Below are 20779 nucleotides of genomic sequence, written 5' to 3'. Positions count from 1 at the left end.
GGAGAGAATGAATAAAGAGAGCTCTGAGTCTGAGGGCACTGCAGCAAGTCTGTCTGGAGACAGTAGCCCTTCATTCATTAAATGGAGAGAATGAATAAAGAGAGCTCTGAGTCTGAGGGCACTGCAGCAAGTCTGTCTTTAGACAGTAGCCCTTCATTCATTAAATGGAGAGAATGAATAAAGAGAGCTCTGAGTCTGAGGGCACTGCAGCAAGTCTGTCTGGAGACAGTAGCCCTTCATTCATTAAATGGAGAGAATGAATAAAGAGAGCTCTGAGTCTGAGGGCACTGCAGCAAGTCTGTCTGGAGACAGTAGCCCTTCATTCATTAAATGGAGAGAATGAATAAAGAGAGCTCTGAGTCTGAGGGCACTGCAGCAAGTCTGTCTTGGAGACAGTAGCCCTTCATTCATTAAATGGAGAGAATGAATAAAGAGAGCTCTGAGTCTGAGGGCACTGCAGCAAGTCTGTCTGGAGACAGTAGCCCTTCATTCATTAAATGGAGAGAATGAATAAAGAGAGCTCTGAGTCTGAGGGCACTGCAGCAAGTCTGTCTGGAGACAGTAGCCCTTCATTCATTAAATGGAGAGAATGAATAAAGAGAGCTCTGAGTCTGAGGGCACTGCAGCAAGTCTGTCTGGAGACAGTAGCCCTTCATTCATTAAATGGAGAGAATGAATAAAGAGAGCTCTGAGTCTGAGGGCACTGCAGCAAGTCTGTCTGGAGACAGTAGCCCTTCATTCATTAAATGGAGAGAATGAATAAAGAGAGCTCTGAGTCTGAGGGCACTGCAGCAAGTCTGTCTGGAGACAGTAGCCCTTCATTCATTAAATGGAGAGAATGAATAAAGAGAGCTCTGAGTCTGAGGGCACTGCAGCAAGTCTGTCTGGAGACAGTAGCCCTTCATTCATTAAATGGAGAGAATGAATAAAGAGAGCTCTGAGTCTGAGGGCACTGCAGCAAGTCTGTCTGGAGACAGTAGCCCTTCATTCATTAAATGGAGAGAATGAATAAAGAGAGCTCTGAGTCTGAGGGCACTGCAGCAAGTCTGTCTTTAGACAGTAGCCCTTCATTCATTAAATGGAGAGAATGAATAAAGAGAGCTCTGAGTCTGAGGGCACTGCAGCAAGTCTGTCTGGAGACAGTAGCCCTTCATTCATTAAATGGAGAGAATGAATAAAGAGAGCTCTGAGTCTGAGGGCACTGCAGCAAGTCTGTCTGGAGACAGTAGCCCTTCATTCATTAAATGGAGAGAATGAATAAAGAGAGCTCTGAGTCTGAGGGCACTGCAGCAAGTCTGTCTTTAGACAGTAGCCCTTCATTCATTAAATGGAGAGAATGAATAAAGAGAGCTCTGAGTCTGAGGGCACTGCAGCAAGTCTGTCTTTAGACAGTAGCCCTTCATTCATTAAATGGAGAGAATGAATAAAGAGAGCTCTGAGTCTGAGGGCACTGCAGCAAGTCTGTCTGGAGACAGTAGCCCTTCATTCATTAAATGGAGAGAATGAATAAAGAGAGCTCTGAGTCTGAGGGCACTGCAGCAAGTCTGTCTTTAGACAGTAGCCCTTCATTCATTAAATGGAGAGAATGAATAAAGAGAGCTCTGAGTCTGAGGGCACTGCAGCAAGTCTGTCTTTAGACAGTAGCCCTTCATTCATTAAATGGAGAGAATGAATAAAGAGAGCTCTGAGTCTGAGGGCACTGCAGCAAGTCTGTCTGGAGACAGTAGCCCTTCATTCATTAAATGGAGAGAATGAATAAAGAGAGCTCTGAGTCTGAGGGCACTGCAGCAAGTCTGTCTGGAGACAGTAGCCCTTCATTCATTAAATGGAGAGAATGAATAAAGAGAGCTCTGAGTCTGAGGGCACTGCAGCAAGTCTGTCTGGAGACAGTAGCCCTTCATTCATTAAATGGAGAGAATGAATAAAGAGAGCTCTGAGTCTGAGGGCACTGCAGCAAGTCTGTCTGGAGACAGTAGCCCTTCATTCATTAAATGGAGAGAATGAATAAAGAGAGCTCTGAGTCTGAGGGCACTGCAGCAAGTCTGTCTGGAGACAGTAGCCCTTCATTCATTAAATGGAGAGAATGAATAAAGAGAGCTCTGAGTCTGAGGGCACTGCAGCAAGTCTGTCTGGAGACAGTAGCCCTTCATTCATTAAATGGAGAGAATGAATAAAGAGAGCTCTGAGTCTGAGGGCACTGCAGCAAGTCTGTCTGGAGACAGTAGCCCTTCATTCATTAAATGGAGAGAATGAATAAAGAGAGCTCTGAGTCTGAGGGCACTGCAGCAAGTCTGTCTTTAGACAGTAGCCCTTCATTCATTAAATGGAGAGAATGAATAAAGAGAGCTCTGAGTCTGAGGGCACTGCAGCAAGTCTGTCTTTAGACAGTAGCCCTTCATTCATTAAATGGAGAGAATGAATAAAGAGAGCTCTGAGTCTGAGGGCACTGCAGCAAGTCTGTCTTTAGACAGTAGCCCTTCATTCATTAAATGGAGAGAATGAATAAAGAGAGCTCTGAGTCTGAGGGCACTGCAGCAAGTCTGTCTGGAGACAGTAGCCCTTCATTCATTAAATGGAGAGAATGAATAAAGAGAGCTCTGAGTCTGAGGGCACTGCAGCAAGTCTGTCTGGAGACAGTAGCCCTTCATTCATTAAATGGAGAGAATGAATAAAGAGAGCTCTGAGTCTGAGGGCACTGCAGCAAGTCTGTCTGGAGACAGTAGCCCTTCATTCATTAAATGGAGAGAATGAATAAAGAGAGCTCTGAGTCTGAGGGCACTGCAGCAAGTCTGTCTGGAGACAGTAGCCCTTCATTCATTAAATGGAGAGAATGAATAAAGAGAGCTCTGAGTCTGAGGGCACTGCAGCAAGTCTGTCTGGAGACAGTAGCCCTTCATTCATTAAATGGAGAGAATGAATAAAGAGAGCTCTGAGTCTGAGGGCACTGCAGCAAGTCTGTCTTTAGACAGTAGCCCTTCATTCATTAAATGGAGAGAATGAATAAAGAGAGCTCTGAGTCTGAGGGCACTGCAGCAAGTCTGTCTTTAGACAGTAGCCCTTCATTCATTAAATGGAGAGAATGAATAAAGAGAGCTCTGAGTCTGAGGGCACTGCAGCAAGTCTGTCTTTAGACAGTAGCCCTTCATTCATTAAATGGAGAGAATGAATAAAGAGAGCTCTGAGTCTGAGGGCACTGCAGAAAGTCTGTCTTTAGACAGTAGCCCTTCATTCATTAAATGGAGAGAATGAATAAAGAGAGCTCTGAGTCTGAGGGCACTGCAGCAAGTCTGTCTGGAGACAGTAGCCCTTCATTCATTAAATGGAGAGAATGAATAAAGAGAGCTCTGAGTCTGAGGGCACTGCAGAAAGTCTGTCTTTAGACAGTAGCCCTTCATTCATTAAATGGAGAGAATGAATAAAGAGAGCTCTGAGTCTGAGGGCACTGCAGCAAGTCTGTCTGGAGACAGTAGCCCTTCATTCATTAAATGGAGAGAATGAATAAAGAGAGCTCTGAGTCTGAGGGCACTGCAGAAAGTCTGTCTTTAGACAGTAGCCCTTCATTCATTAAATGGAGAGAATGAATAAAGAGAGCTCTGAGTCTGAGGGCACTGCAGCAAGTCTGTCTGGAGACAGTAGCCCTTCATTCATTAAATGGAGAAGAATGAATAAAGAGAGCTCTGAGTCTGAGGGCACTGCAGCAAGTCTGTCTTTAGACAGTAGCCCTTCATTCATTAAATGGAGAGAATGAATAAAGAGAGCTCTGAGTCTGAGGGCACTGCAGCAAGTCTGTCTGGAGACAGTAGCCCTTCATTCATTAAATGGAGAGAATGAATAAAGAGAGCTCTGAGTCTGAGGGCACTGCAGCAAGTCTGTCTGGAGACAGTAGCCCTTCATTCATTAAATGGAGAGAATGAATAAAGAGAGCTCTGAGTCTGAGGGCACTGCAGCAAGTCTGTCTTTAGACAGTAGCCCTTCATTCATTAAATGGAGAGAATGAATAAAGAGAGCTCTGAGTCTGAGGGCACTGCAGCAAGTCTGTCTGGAGACAGTAGCCCTTCATTCATTAAATGGAGAGAATGAATAAAGAGAGCTCTGAGTCTGAGGGCACTGCAGCAAGTCTGTCTGGAGACAGTAGCCCTTCATTCATTAAATGGAGAGAATGAATAAAGAGAGCTCTGAGTCTGAGGGCACTGCAGCAAGTCTGTCTTTAGACAGTAGCCCTTCATTCATTAAATGGAGAGAATGAATAAAGAGAGCTCTGAGTCTGAGGGCACTGCAGCAAGTCTGTCTTTAGACAGTAGCCCTTCATTCATTAAATGGAGAGAATGAATAAAGAGAGCTCTGAGTCTGAGGGCACTGCAGCAAGTCTGTCTGGAGACAGTAGCCCTTCATTCATTAAATGGAGAGAATGAATAAAGAGAGCTCTGAGTCTGAGGGCACTGCAGCAAGTCTGTCTGGAGACAGTAGCCCTTCATTCATTAAATGGAGAGAATGAATAAAGAGAGCTCTGAGTCTGAGGGCACTGCAGCAAGTCTGTCTGGAGACAGTAGCCCTTCATTCATTAAATGGAGAGAATGAATAAAGAGAGCTCTGAGTCTGAGGGCACTGCAGCAAGTCTGTCTGGAGACAGTAGCCCTTCATTCATTAAATGGAGAGAATGAATAAAGAGAGCTCTGAGTCTGAGGGCACTGCAGCAAGTCATCAAAATAGAAATCCAATTTGCCAACAGAAATAACGTTTCTCATTAATTGAGCTCTTATCTCAAGCTGTGCTTGTGTTGTTTGTCTCTAGTTTCAGTACTGTGTCAATAGACTGCAGGCACTCAGAGCAGTGCTATGTAATGGATGTATAGGGCGAAAAGGGCTACGTTTGTGGATTTGTGTGTGTGTGTGTTCATGGGGCAGTGTGTTTCAGCTCATGTTAATTTGAGAAGACTGGGCGGGCAGAGAGAAGCTGTAAAAACTTCTTCAAAACAACCTCATAATGTCTCTCACCCAGGAACATTGAGGTCAATCCCAGTATGAGAACTGTGTGAAAGTTCATTAGAGGAATATTATCCCTGTGTTTTTATTTTTACGTAGAGTCTATTTCGTTGAAACTGACAGCGAGAGGTGTAAAGTTAACATAGGGTTTCATACCAAACACAAGTTTACCCTTCTTTAGTTTTATTTAATTAAGTCACAGCCTGGTCTCATAGACTAGACATAACATAGTAAAAGTACATCAATGAAATTAGTATGATAAGTTACGTTTGGTATGGCTACATAAGACAAAACCCTAACCTTAACCCTTTAACCTAACCCCTAACCTTAACCCTAACATCTAGCCTAGCTAACGCTAGCTAACGTTAGCATTAGCCACCTAGCTAATGTTAACAACCAATTGGAATTTGTAACACATCATACATTTTTCAAATTCGTAACATATTGTACGTTTAGCAAACTTTGTAACATATTGTATGAATTGCAATTCATAACATATCATACAAAATGGAGGATGGACATCCACGAATAAATGCATACCATACAAAATGTAACATATCATACTAAATAGAGTGTCTTGGATTTACATACAGAATAATACTAAATTCTCTGAGACCAGATTGCAAGCCAAGTTATCATTTGTCAGAGTAGGCTGAACTTGCATCTAGTGTGTGAGTGTTTCTGTTCATGGTCGGCCTGGGATCTACTTCTGAGCTGACTAACTGTTAGAGGTCGCCCTCTAGTGGGAAAGAAAGATGAGAGCTAAAAAATACGTGGATCAAACACTGAAATGCTAAGATTATTGGAAAACTAACACCTAAAATGTTTATGTTGCTTTCTGACATTATCATTTGTAGGTCCTGTTTAGAGAAGCAAACACAAGTCACTGATAGGCTAGATACTGTATATTACGGATTACAAAGGAAGACTCAGTCGTGATCTGCTCAACAATGCCTCCAGATGAAATCAATGCATTTTTAGGCACGTTTTGACAATAACAACATTGTGCTGGGTGTAAGTGCTGTCACGGACCCAGAGGACTGGTTGATCTCACTCTCCAAGGCCGACACGAGTAAGGTCTTTAATCAGGTCAACACCAGCTGGACCGCAGGGCCAGACGGTATTCCTGGGCACGTTCTCAGAGCATGCGCAGAACAGCTGGCAGGCATGTTCATGGTAATTTTCAACCTCTCCTTGTCCCAGTCTGTAATCCCCACAAGTTTTAAGATAACCACCATCATTCCTGGTCCCAAGAACTCGAAGGCCTCATGCAACAATGACTGGTGCCCCGGTAGCACCCATATATGCCCTGGGGCGGCAGGGTAGCCTAGTGGTTAGAGGGTTAGACTAGTAACCGAAAGGTTGCAAGTCAATATCCCTGAGCTGACAAGGTACAAATCTGTTGTTCTGTCCCTGAACAAGGCAGTCAACCCACTGTTCCTAGGCTGTCATTGAAAATAAGAATTTGTTCTTTTTATTTTATTTTTATTTCACCTTTATTTAACCAGTTGAGAGCAAGTTCTCATTTACAACTGCGACCTGGCCAAGATAAAGCATAGCAGTGTGAACAGACAACACAGAGTTACACATGGAGAAAACAATAAACAAGTCAATAACACAGTAGAAAAAAAGGGGAGTCTATATACATTGTGTGCAAAAGGCATGAGGAGGTAGGCGAATAATTACAATTTTGCAGATTAATAACACTGGAGTGATAAATGATCAGATGGTCATGTGCAGGTAGAGATACTGGTGTGCAAAAGAGCAGAAAAGTAAATAAATAAAAACAGTATTGGGATGAGGTAGGTAAATTGGGTGGGCTATTTACCGATGGACTATGTACAGCTGCAGCGATCGGTTAGCTGCTCAGATAGCAGATGTTTAAAGTTGGTGAAGGAGATAAAAGTCTCCAACTTCAACGATTTTTGCAATTTGTTCCAGTCACAGGCAGCAGAGAACTGGAAGGAAAGGCGGCCAAATGAGGTGTTGGCTTTAGGGATGATCAGTGAGATACAAGTCTTAACTGACTGCCTAGTTAAATATAGTTTAAAAATGTAAATAAAATAAAAACTGTAATCATGAAGTGCATTGAGAGGCTGGTCATGGCACACATCAACTCCATCATCCTAGGTACTCTAGACCCACTCCAATTTGCATACTGCCCCAACAGATCCATAGACACCGCAATTGCACTCCACACAGCTGTCACCCACCTAGATAAGAGGAATACCTATGTGAGAATGCTTTTTATTGACTACAGCTCAGCATTCAACACTATTGTTCCCTCCAAGCTTGTCACCAACCTTTGGACCCTGGGACTGAACACCTGACGGGCTGACTACAGGTGGTGAGGGTAGGCAATATCACCTCCGCCAAGCTGACCCCCAACACAGGGATCCCACAGGGGTGTGTGTTTAGTCCCCTCCTATACTCACTGTTCACCCACAACTACGTAGCTGATGACACAACGGTGGTATGCCTGATCACCCACGATGATGAGACAGCCTGGAAGTGTGGTGCCTGTGCACGCTCCCATCCACATCGACGGGCTACAGTGGAGTGGGTTGAAGGCTTCAAGTTCCTCTGTGTCCAAATCAATAAGGACTTAAAATGGTCCACACACACGCACAGTCGTGAAGAAGGCGCAAGAGCACCTCTTCCCCCTCAGGAGGATGAAAAGGTTTGGCATGGCCCCTCAAATCCTAAAAAAAAATCTACAGCTGTACCATTGAGAGCATCTTGACTGGCTGCATCACTGCTTGGTATGGCGACTGCACCACCCTCAACCACATGGTGCTACAGAGGGTGGTGTGGACAGCCCAGTACATTATTGTGGCCGAGCTCCCTGCCATCTAGGACCTCTATACTGAGCGTACAAAACATTAGGAACAACTTCCTAGAATTGAGTTTCACCCCCTTTTGCACTCAGAACAGCCTCACTTCATCGGGATATTGATTCTACAAGGTGTCGAAAGCGTTCCACAGAGATGCTGGCCCATGTTTACTCCAAAACTTCCCACAGTTGTGTCACGTGGCTGGATGTCCTTTGGGTGGTGAACCATTCTTGATACACACAGGAAAGTATTGAGCGTGAAAAACCCAGCAGGGTTGCAGTTCTTCATACACTCAAACCGGTGTGCCTGGGAACTCCTACCATACCCCGTTCAAAGGCATTTAAATATGTTGTATGGGCAATTCACCCTCTAAATGGCACACATGCACAATCAATGTCTCAAGGCTTAGAAATCCTTCTGTAACCCATCTCTTCCCCTTCATCTAGACTGATTGAAGTGGATTTAACACTTCAACCATAGCGCTCACCTGGATTAACCTGGTGAGTCTATGGCATGGAAAACGCAGGTGTTCCTAAAGTTTTGTCCACTCAGTGTAGTATGCTTACTTACTTGTGTTTTTGTTCTACCTTGTTATTTCTAGTATTACATTGTTATTGATTACTGCATTGTTGGGTTTGGAGCTTGCAAGGAACGCATTTCACTGTACTTGTGCATGTGACATTAGAACTTAGTCAACTCTATAGTTGACTAAGTTAATTTACCCCTACCTATATGTACAAATTTCCCCAACTAACCTGGACCCCACACATTGACTCGGTACCAATATTTAGCAAATATTTTCTTAACTCTATTTCTTGAACTGCATTGTTGATTAAAGGCGCATGTGACAAATAAAATTTGATTCGATTTATGATGGTCATTGCCTTGTTACATTGCCTGCAGTACACTTCATGGCTAACAGGTGGAGGAAGTGCTTCTTTTTCTGTTTGACTGTAATCAGCATTAGTTGCATGGATGAGACAATGGTCAGTATTGTAATAAAAACATTCTTAATACTAGTAACTAATGCTTATCATAAATAAACCCATTGATTCATTGATTTCCCTCTTTCTGTAGATACCAATCAAGTAGTCCTATTACCACATATTTTGGGCTCCCCAGTGGCGCAGCAGTCTAAGGCACTGCATCTCAGGGCAACCCACGTCACTACAGTCCTTGGTTCAAATCCAGACTGTATCACATCCAGCTGTGATTGGGCGGTGCACAATTAGCCGTGTCGCCGGGGTTTGCCGTCACTGTAAATAAGAATGTGTTCTTCACTGACAAGCCTAGTTAAATAAAAAATAACATATCTACAGGTAGAGTCAACAGCTCCCCAAGAAGATAATATATCTCTCTCCTGTGTGATTGTGTTTGCCCAGTTAGATAGGCAACTGTAATGTGATGTCCAATGTCAGAGACAGACAAGCCTTTTGAATGAATCAATTCAGAAAAAAAGTGCTTCTGCCCCAACTGTGACTATTAAGAGGGTTTTGATAATAATCATCTGTTTCTCTTTCATGAAGTAACCTTTCTAATACCGGTTATTTACTGTATTCTTATTCCTTCAGACTATATTTGGCTGGAATTGCAAACGCCCCTTTACAAAGTATTTGTTTTGTCTCCTTCAGAATACTGTAGTCAAGTTCATTAGGTTCACAGGCAGTATTTCCTAAAGCTGACAAGGCAAAAGTGACATGACACAATAGGTGTTGATCAGAAACAAATGTATTGATCAGTGTGTTCCTGCTAGTTTCATCTTTAAAAATAGATGTCGGGTGCAGCGAAATGCTTAATGTTACTAGCCACTGTTCAACGCCCATTCCACGTTGGTTGAAACGTAATTTCATTGAAATTACATGGAAACAACATTGAGTCAACCAGTGTGCCCAGTGGATAGCTCCGACCAGTGCAGCTCAATGTGAAAGTACACTTTACGAACAATAAAAATATACAAATTCAAGAAATGCCAGCGGAATCCAATTAACATCCCAATTAACACTGCAATCCAAATGCAATCTACAGGTGTATACACCAGATGAATTTACACAAGATATACTAAGAATGATATGTACAGCAGTAGATACAGTATAGCCTATTAGAATGAGTTAAGTATATAAATAACTAGTCCTCTTTCCACTGTTAAATACATAGGTCAACAGCTTCTTGATGACTGCTTGATGTAAACAAGGAGGCCTCACCACCTGAAACAGACTTTTACAAGTTCAATCAACTCAAATTTTATTGGTCACATACAGCACAGCAAAAAGTGGACATCCAGAGTGCATCAAACATGATTGAGCTTGTTTATGGAAAAAACATTTTTTTTCTGTTGCAACCGGGGTAGGAGTAGCCAGGTGGAAAGCATGGTCAGCTGTAGAAAAATGCTTACTGAAATTCTCAATTATCTTGGATTTATCGGTGGTGACAGTGTTTTCTAGCCTCAGTGCAGTGGGCAGCTGGGAGGTGCTCTTATTATCCATGGACTTTACATTGTCCCAGAACTTTTGAGTTTGTGCTACAGGATGGAAATTTCTGTTAAACAGTTCTGTAAAAAACATTGCGTCCAGAGTACAATCAAACATGATTTCAGACCTTGTTTATGGAAAAGTGTTTTCTGTATTCTACAGTTAAGAGAACAGATGCTACATCTAAGAAAAAAAATGGAAAAATCTCATTGGACAAGACACGAGCATGCCTCTCACATGTACACCTTGTGCACCAATAGGATACAACCTTTGGCAAACCACATCCCCATTATTTCCCTGACTCCCCTATTGAGGGTGATCTGCACCAATCACTAAACCGCAACAGTTCCCGTCTCTCCCTTGTCATCAATACAATTATCAGTCCCCTAGTAACCACATTTTCACATTGATAGAATCAGATCCCTACATCAATCAAACACAACTTACTTTATGCGTGTGATGTCAGTATGTACTCCCTGTTCCAAAATGTGGACAGTTAACCCGCGCTGACCTCAACATTAGGCACACTACCTGCTAATTTTCTTTAGGCCGTTTCAACTTCTAATTTTGCCTCATTCATTCACAAAAGTAGCTCATTTCACTGCAGACCATTTCTATTTGAGAATTTAATGAGCCGGACAAACTTTCCTTCAAAAGAAAGCCCAAGCACTTCCCCAGAGCAAGTATTCAGGCCCTGCACATTTATTGCCTTCCTTACAAATAACTGTGGACATGCGTGCATTCCTATCAAAGTGCCTTATTTTCTGCATAAGGCGTTGTTGTTTCTACTGTAGCGTAGCGTAAGTATCATGTACTTAGTGTTTTATTCATGCTTTCTGATTTTTTTTAAAGGGATGATTGCCACTCACACAAAATTAAAGAATAAAGATTGTTGGGTGAACTTTGTTACCTGGCCACTCGGCTCAACCGCATCATCGGCGAAGGAAAACATATAGGCCTCAAAGCGTTTGACGTGAGGGGGGAAGTGGACCCTGGCGTCAGCTTCTACCGGGTGGAAGACCACACGGTATGGATCCTCGGGGTTCTCACAGCTGCCAGTGTAGAGAGAGGGACTAAGTTATGAACAAGAAAACGCTGCAAACCCCAACCGCCTTGTGTACGAAGTCTTGTGGTGGTGTCATGACTGTCCTGTGAGGATCAGATCAATTTACAGCAGAAGTGGGTTCTTTCTCCCCCTCCAGTATGAACTAAAGGAATGTTTTTGCTAACAGGCTTTACCCAACAATCACCTTTGTCTTGAAAAAACATATTTCATATACAATGTAAAGGCTAGAGCTAATCCTACCTGTAGAAATATTGTTCCAGTATTCACGTTTCGTGTTAAAAATCAGAAAATACAAACCAATAGCCATGCCGGACATATAGCTAACTCTGAAGTGCAGCCAGAGTGCATAAAAGGAATGGTAACAGAAATTAACATTAGACCAGAAAACCGTGAGGCGCAAGCTAGGCGTTTGGAACTTTCCTAACCTAGAAAATTAACTTAAGTGGGACCATTCTGCTACCACATCCAAACCATCCTACTCATCACCCACTGAGGAATCAGCGACAGGGTTGATTAGCCTATCTTCCAGAACGTGTGAAAGGAAAATCCATCCTGTAGTTCTGTTCAAGACTAGTCATTGGAGCCACGGACAACCAACGACATTGTGACCTCATGTAGCCAATCAGAGAGAAGACCAACCACCTACCTTTCCACGGCGGCATCCCACAAATACATTCATGCTTTTACTCCAAGCTGGTGCCGGTTCGTGTGTTCAAAAATGTATCAATGATAAGTGTCCCTTACGGAACGGTGGGGGGTGTGAAGAGAAACCTTGTAACAAGCTGTCATATTGTGTCACCTGTGTGTTTAGCCTGTGTTATTTAGTTAGCTAGTAATTCAATTAAACCAACTTGTATAGTACTGAATCATAAGGCTGGGGTTTTTGCAGCTGCAAGGAGGATACGATGTAAGGGTTAATAAGTTATCAATTTAATAGATTTCTACCATCTAGAGTTTAAGTCGGGAGACGGTAACTCTTTAAAACCGCTTCCTCGGCACCCCAAATCCTAACATGATTCATTTAGAGTCGGCTAACAATTAAACAGTCCTCAGATAATTCAAGGTCACGTCAGTGGTTTGTTGGTTTTAATTTCTGATCTTTTGGCCCATCAGACCTGGATGAATCTGATTTAGTACGTTTTTATTTTATTTTAAAGAACAGAAATTGGGCTTTCCGTCAACAATATTTATTTTGGTCTACTGCAATGGCTTGTTAAATGACAGATGTCAAACATGTATATTCAATTCCATTGACATGAGGTGAGATGTCCCTCTAAATGGTTCTTAATTCTAAATGATCCAGAAAGGTCGACTGTAGTCTGACCAGAATATTGATCGTGGTTTAACCAAAGTTGCCGAATAGACAGTCGGCATCATCAACAAGGCAATCAATTTTTCAACACAAGTACTTCATTTTAAACAAGAATTTCATGCAATGCGCCAGAGCAATTCTTCCGCTGTTGGAAAAATTGGTCACACAAAATAAATTCTACACCCACGGCATCGGATTCACATGTGGAGGACTTCTGTGAAGGGCGCAGCTCTACTATACAAAGTAACCTACGCATTGACAGTTTAGGCCTACTTTTTTAATTAGCATCTTTGGGAGGTTTATCCTTTACTGTTTAACTGCCAGATATTAGCAAAAAGGAATTTGTGAAATCTGAAGACGTTACATTAAGAGAAACACCCACACCAGTACAAATCACTTGAGCTGACAGACGATGGTCAGGATTTTGCACAACGAGATAGTTGCAGCTGAAGTGACAAATCTGAACTGCCCATTTTGTGCACAGCCATGTGAATGTTGTGTCTTTTCCTATGATATACAAAACATTTCAGCCTGTTTTTTTTAAACTGCTATGACATTGCTGATTTAATAAACAGCTGCAAAGTTACTCCGTGTCCACATGGCCAAATTTAGGTTTTTGATACCATTTCATAAAAAATGGTAAAATTGCGTGATTTGATAGCATTTTGCAAACCCGATCCCCCAAATGAATGGTTTTGACCAATAAAGTTGCTTCACTACACTGCTTGGTGTAACATGCATCCAGATACTGAAAAGGCACCCGCAAAATAAAGTGTCATTTGCAGCGTGCATAATCATTGTAGCCCATTACAATGTAGGAAAAATAAGTCATCTTTCAATAGTAACCCAATTTAAATTCTTGAGATAAAAATTAGGCCAGCGTGTCCATCTGTGGCAAAGTGCTCACCCAAATCAAAAATGTAGTAACATTTTTTTAAATATGAACATTAGCTAGCTAAATAAGGTTAGCAAGATGCTGCTACACTTGACCGTGGTATTTGTTCATGTTTAGCAACTCCCAATTAGCGCATTCCTCTAGGACAGGAAATTCCATTGAAAGCGGCATCAACTTCTGGGGATCCTGTCAACTGATCCTATTCAGTTTCAAACATCCATGCTGCACAGGCATCTGAACCATCCTTTAGGTTTAGTGCAATAACTGTTTTAAACACAAGAGGTCACTTGTGCCTGAATTCAACCCAAAACCAACAACTATTCAGTCAGTGTTAAGAGCAGTTGTATGAAACCAATCGGAAAGGCAAGCCAAGCTTGCCAGCCGCTCTTGATTTCCATTCGACTGACCATCAGCTTGGCACAACACTGAACTGTAGCAAACCAAAAGGATAACATTGAGTAAAAAGGTGTAGGTAATGCCAACATTAACCTTTTCACACACGAGTTCCAAATATCTTCAGTCGCCCCAGTGGGAGTTGATTTTATGCGCGTGATGTCAGAATGCACTCACCGTTCCAACATGTGGACATTTAACCCGCGCTGACCTCAGACCAAGGCACACTACCTGCTAATTTTCTATAGGCCGTTTCAACTTCTAATTTTGCCTCATTCATTCACAAAAGTAGCCCATTTCACTGTTGCAGACCATTTATATTTGAGAATTTAATGAGCCGGACAAACTTTCCTTCAAAAGAAAGCCCAAGCACTTCCCCAGATCAAGTATACAGTCCTTGCACATTTATTGCCTTCCTTACAAATAACTGTGGACATGCGTGCATTCCTATCAAAGTGCCTTATTTTCTGTGTAACGTGTTGTCGTTTCTACTGTATCGTACCGTAAGTATAATGTACTTAGCGTTTTATTCATGCTTTCTGATTCTTGCCTAGATTGTAATGGACACGTGTGTAAAACACTTGAAGGTGGTACTGAATATGAGCTAACACCATACAATGCAGTCGGGTTATCACGTAAGCGTCTGTCAGACTTATGGTGATCTCAACTGGAGTACCCCCATTGTCTTGAATGCACTGAAGTCGTTAGTTGATTTGAACACGGCATCAGAGTGTAAACTATGGTACCTCAGGGTTGCCAGATCAGACCCCCCTTTCCAGGGGTATATAGCTTAGAAAAACTGTCTGCCCCACCATTTATTGTTGATAAATTCCCAGATCTTAGTAATATTTCCTGCATCATCCTCTTCACAATACCTTCCCCCAAGGACTTGACCCCCAATAATGGATTGTGCTATATCTCTCAACTCTGTTTAGCTTTCATGCTACGGTTGCATTTGGAGAGGTAACAATTGGATTTTTGATTAGTTAACTGTAAACTACTTGTCATGTGTACGCCGTAACATGTACAAAGATTAGTCACATGCTGAAGTGGCCAAACTAAGTTAAGATCTCAGGCAACGGGCGCAGTGAACAGCATTCTAGGAGTTCTTGCTTGACAAATATGGCTCCCTTGTACCGCATCATAATGTAAAACAAGTCAACATGTTATTTGGACTAGACGATGACGATAACGTTAACATTGATATATTTTACAAGCAAAGCTGGAATAGAGTTGTGAAGAACTTCATTTCTCATCAGTACAAAACATTGTTTAGATGCTTATCAGACAACGCGGTTTAGAGTATTGCAGCATTTCCAATGATACGCTGCAGGGACCACTCAGTGATAACAAGCATGTGATCATACGCGCCAGAATCTCCCATAAGTGTTAAATTGGGTGGAGATCTGGTGACAGACCGCACATGGCTCACATCGTTTTAATTGTTTGTGACCACCAGTCAGACCTATGGAGGGGGGCATAGCCAAAGTAGCCAAAGTAAATGGCCTGCCAAGCATGATAGGTTGCTAATTAGTCAGGAACCACACCTGTGGAATAACACTTGTTTTGTTACCCATTAATGATGAGTGCATGTACAGGGGTAAGGAAAGCAAGGCTAGCTGCAGCAATTTAGGTTAACATGTTTTGGGAGAGAGTCGTACCTCAAACACTGCGTCCGGCGAAGAGAAGGGCAACATGATGGTGAAGTCTGTCGCCCTCTATTAAATACTGTTGAGCAAACTCATGGTTAAGCAGCCGCTTGCCAACCAAGACCACAAATAAGGGCTCTTGGTTCCTGTAGTCCACAGTGATGTGGAAGTTCTCCTGATCACAGTTGCCAGTGACTGAGGGTGGCACTACAAGCACAAAAAACAGGAAGGTACTACTTGAACTGTTCCAAGAAGAATCCCTTGTTTAGATTGCAAAATGTTTTGCTACGGTGGGACTGAATAAACACGATCCTGGCAAATCAGGAACAGGACAACTGGGTCCAAATACTATAAAGCTTAACATTTTCTTTGTAGAAAGACCGCTTGGAAAACCCTACAGTATGGCTAATTGGGCTTTCGCTGCCAATTTCCTTTCAGGGCAATCATTAACGAAAGGAAACCATTCAACAGTAGTTTGGCGTAGTCCAGAGGCATACCAATGTCCAGCAGTACAGCGTCCACAACGGCAGAGTGAGAGAAAGGAGCGTACTCTGGAAAGATGACCAGGCCGTAGATCAGCTGAAGAGTGAAGGTTGTGACACCTTGTTCTGCCCTTCTCTGGAGTGAAGTTAAAAGCATTGGTCAATTGATCAGCATTATTGTTGAAACAGAACTCTATTCAACATCAAGTGACAAGTACATATGGGGACTATTAAACAAAATCACACAAAAATTATCAATGGAAATCAAATTTATCAACCCATGGAGGTCTGGATTTGGAGTCACTCAAAATTAAAGTGGAATTAAAGTGGAAAACCACAGTACAGGCTGATCCAACTTTGATGTAATGTCCTTAAAACAAGTCAAAATGAGGCTCAGTAGTGTGTATGGCCTCCATGTGCCTGTATGACCTCACTACAACGCCTGGGCATGCTCCTGATGGTCTCCTGAGGGATCTCCTCCCAGACCTGGACTAAAGCATCCGCCAACTCCTGGACAGTCTGTTGTGCAACGTGGCGTTGGTGGATGGAGCGAGACATGATGTCCCAGATGTGCTCAATTGGGTTCAGGTCTGGGGAACGGGCGGGCCAGTCCATAGCATCAATGCCTTCCTCTTGCAGGAACTGCTGACACTCCAGCCACATGAGGTCTAGCATTGTCTTGCATTAGGAGGAACCCAGGGCCAACCGCACCAGCATATGGTCTCACAAGGGGTCTCACAAGGGGTCTGAGGATCTCATCTCGGTACCTAATGGCAGTCAGGCTACCTCTGGCGAGCACATGGAGGGCTGTGCGGACCCCCAAAGAAATGCCACCCCACACCATGACTGACCCACCGCCAAACCGGTCATGCTGGAGGATGTTGCAGGCAGCAGAACGTTCTCCACGGCGTCTCCAGACTGTCATGTCTGTCACATGTGCTCAGTGTTAACCTGCTTTCATCTGTGAAGAGCACAGGGCGCCAGTGGCGAATTTGCCAATCTTGGTGTTCTCTGGCAAATGCCAAACGTCCTGCACGGTGTTGGGCTATAAGCACAACCCCCACCTGTGGACGTCAGGCCCTCATACCACCTTCATGAGTCCGTTTGAGCAGACACATGCACATTTGTGGCCTGCTGGAGGTCATTTTGCAGGGCTCTGGCAGAGCTCCTCCTGCTCCTCCTTGCACAAAAGCGGAGGTAGCGGTCCTACTGCTGGGTTGTTGCCCTCCTACGGCCTCCTCCACATCTCCTGATGTACTGGCCTGTCTCCTGGTAGCGCCTGCATGCTCTGGACACTGCGCTGACAGACACAGCAAACCTTCTTGCCACAGCTTGCATTGATGTGCCATCCTGGATACGCTGCACTACCTGAGCCACTTGTGTGGGTTGTAGACTCCGTCTCATGCTACGACTAGAGTGAAAGCACCGCCAGCATTCAAAAGTGACCAAAACATCAGCCAGGAAGCATAGGAACTGAGAAGTGGTCTGTAGTCACCACCTGCAGAACCACTCCTTTATTGGGGGTGTCTTGCTGATTGCCTATAAATTCCACCTGTTGTCTATTCCATTTGCACAACAGCATGTGGAATTTGTCAATCAGTGTTGCTTCCTAAGTGGACAGTTTGATTTCACAGAAGTGTGATTGACTTGGAGTTACATTGTATTGTATAAGTGTTCCCTTTATTTTTTTGAGCAGTGTACTTAAAGTAATGTTGCCCTCATTCCTCTAAATCAAATGCATACAACTGCCAAAATAATGGAAACACTTGAGTAAATGAGGGATACAAAGTACATTTGTGCCATTTATATTTTGTTGGTGGCCCACTTATTAGGGCATGTACAAATCACTGCGTGTGGCTTTGCATTTAACAGAAACACACCTCCTTAAAGTCCACCGGGTCTGAGAAGGGCACCTCCATCCTAAAGGTCTATTTTACTAAACCAGACTCACAGTTGCAATCTTAGATTATTAAAGTTGAATAACAATGTCCTAGCTTTTCAAAGCAACAAGAACAATGCCTTATTTCGGGAAAATGCAAACATGTCCATATTAGCTGGGTTAATGAAATTAAACGACCAAGAAAATGACTCAAAACCTAAATTTTCTTGTTCGAAGTCAGAAGCATTATCCACTATGCAACACCTTCTACTCCATATACTCCTATATGACATCAAACAGACGTTGCTTAGCAACAATAGACATCAAAGTTGGGAACCTGTCCAAATGAGGAAAGCTAGTGATATTTACCATGTACAAAGAGACTCTTTCCTTCAATCTTGCGATGCAGAATCAGACAAAATAATTCTCAGGCCTTGCAGTTTTACATTTTTAAAGTTGAATAACAATATCCTAGCTTTTCAAAGCAACAAGAACAATGCCTTATTTCGGGAAAATGCAAACATGTCCATATTAGCTGTGTTAAAACCTGTTGTGACTAGGGGGCAGTATTTTCATTTTTGGAAAAATAACGTTCCCAAAGTAAACGGGATATTTTGTCAGGACAAGATGCTAGAATATGCATATAATTGACAGCTTAGGATAGAAAACACTCTAAAGTTTCCAAAACTGTAAAAATACTGTCTGTGAGTATAACAGAACTGATATTGCGGGCGAAAGCCTGAGAAAAATCCAATCCGGAAGTGACTCATGTTTTGAATGCTCTGCGTTCAGATGCGTCCCTATTGAGTAGTGAATGGGCTATCAACCAGATTACTTTTTCTACGTATTCCCCAAGGTGTCTACAGCATTGTGACGTAGATTCACGCCTTTATGTTGAAGAATACCCGTAAGCGGCTACATTGCGCAAGTGGTCACCTGATGGCTCTCAGAGTGATTCTTGCGTAAAATACAGAGGTAGCCATTTTTCCTCTCGCTCCTACTGAAAAACCAATTGACCCGGTGGATATATTATCGAATAGATATTTGAAAAACACCTTGAGGATTGATTATAAACAATGTTTGCCATGTTTCTGTCGATATTATGGAGCTATTCCTATTCATGAAAATCACAAATGAAATATATTGAGACACAGTTTAGCCTTTTGTTAATCACCCTGTCATCTCAGATTTTCAAAATATGCTTTACAGCCAAAGCTAGACAAGCATTTGTGTAAGTTTATCGATAGCCTAGCATAGCATTTTGCCCAGCTAGCAGCAAGTAACTTGGTCACAGAAATCAGAAAAGCAATCAAATTAAATTGTTTACCTTTGATGAGCTTCAGATGTTTTCACTCACGAGACTCCCAGTTAGATAGCAAATGTTCCTTTTTTCAAAAAAGATTATTTTTGTAGGCGAAATAGCTCCATTTGGCTGAGAAATCGCCCGGAAATTGCAGTCATGAAAACGCCGAAAAATTATCCAAATTAGCTCCATAATATCGACAGAAACATGGAAAACGTTGTGTTTTTCAAATATCTATTCGATAATATATCCACCGGGACAATTAGTTTATCAGTAGGACCGATTGGAATAAAGTGCTACCTCTGTATTTTACGCGAGAGTCACTCTGGAAGCCATCAGGTGACCGCTTGCGCAATGTATCCGCTTACGGGTATTCTTCAACATGAATGCATAAAACTAGGTCACAATGCTGTAGACACCTTCGGGAATACGGAGAAAGAGTCATCTGGTTGATAGCCCATTCACTGCTCAATAGGGACGCATTGGAACGCAGCGCTTTCAAAACATGAGGCACTTCCGGATTAGATTTCTCAATACAGGTATACTATGACCAATAAGCATACTAAATACTCAATTCATGTCACAAACAAACAGTTAGTACAGTATTCAAACACAGCTAAGGCCAAATCAGGAAGTGCAGTCACCTTTTAATCCTGAATGACAACAGTCTTGCCTCATAAGATAGCCAAATCAGGAAGTGCAGTCACCTTTTAATCCTGAATGACAATTGTCTTGCCTCATAGAGTTCAAAAGAACAGAAATCTCATAATTAAAATTCCTCAGACATACAAGTATTTCACACCATTTTAAAGATACATTTCTTGTTAATCCCACCACAGTGCCCGATTTCAAATAGGCTTTACAGCGAAAGCAACACAAATGATTATGTTAGGTCAGAGCCAAGTCACAGAAAAACACAGTCATTTTTCCAGCCACAGAGAGGAGTCACAAAAATCTGAAATAGAGATAAAATTAATCACTAACCTTTGATGATCTTCATCAGATGACACTCATAGGACTTCATGTTACACAATACATGTATGTTTTGTTCGATAAAGTTCATATTTATATCAAAAGAATCTCAGTATACGTTGGAGCGTTATGTTCAGTAGTTCCAAAAACATCCAGTGATTTTGCAGAGAGCCACATCAATTTACAGAAATACTCATAATAAATGTTGATGAAAATAAAATTATTACGCACAGAATTAAATATATATTTCTGCTTAATGCAACCTCTGTGTGAGATTTCAAATAACCTTTACGGAAAAAGCAAACCATGCAATAATCTGAGTACGGCGCTCAGAGCCCAAACAAGCCAAAAAGATATCCGCCATATTGTGCAGTCAACAGAAGTCAGAAAAAACATTATAAATATTCACTTACCTTTGATGATCTTCATCAGGATGCACTCCCAGGAATCCCAGTTCCACAATAAATGTTTGTTTTGTTCGATAATGTCCATCATTTATGTCCAAATAGCTACTTTTCTTAGCGAGTTTTGTTAACAAATCCAA

The 20779-nt window shown here is 42.3% G+C and overlaps 1 long non-coding RNA gene across 1 annotated transcript; it reads right to left on the bottom strand.

Annotated features, from left to right (window-relative positions):
- Positions 1–11172: 11172 nt before the first annotated feature.
- On the bottom strand, positions 11173–16235 carry LOC121840173. Its single transcript, XR_006079434.1, has 3 exons — positions 16097–16235; positions 15612–15806; positions 11173–11336 (listed from the first exon to the last, which is right to left on the bottom strand). It is a non-coding gene; the product is annotated as an uncharacterized LOC121840173 (long non-coding RNA).
- Between the last annotated feature and the right edge of the window lie 4544 nt (positions 16236–20779).

The sequence above is a fragment of the Oncorhynchus tshawytscha genome, linkage group LG20 (genome assembly GCF_018296145.1).
Source record: "Oncorhynchus tshawytscha isolate Ot180627B linkage group LG20, Otsh_v2.0, whole genome shotgun sequence".
In the NCBI taxonomy this organism is placed as follows: Eukaryota; Metazoa; Chordata; class Actinopteri; order Salmoniformes; family Salmonidae; genus Oncorhynchus; species Oncorhynchus tshawytscha.
This window is presented reverse-complemented; position numbering and strand designations above follow the sequence as displayed.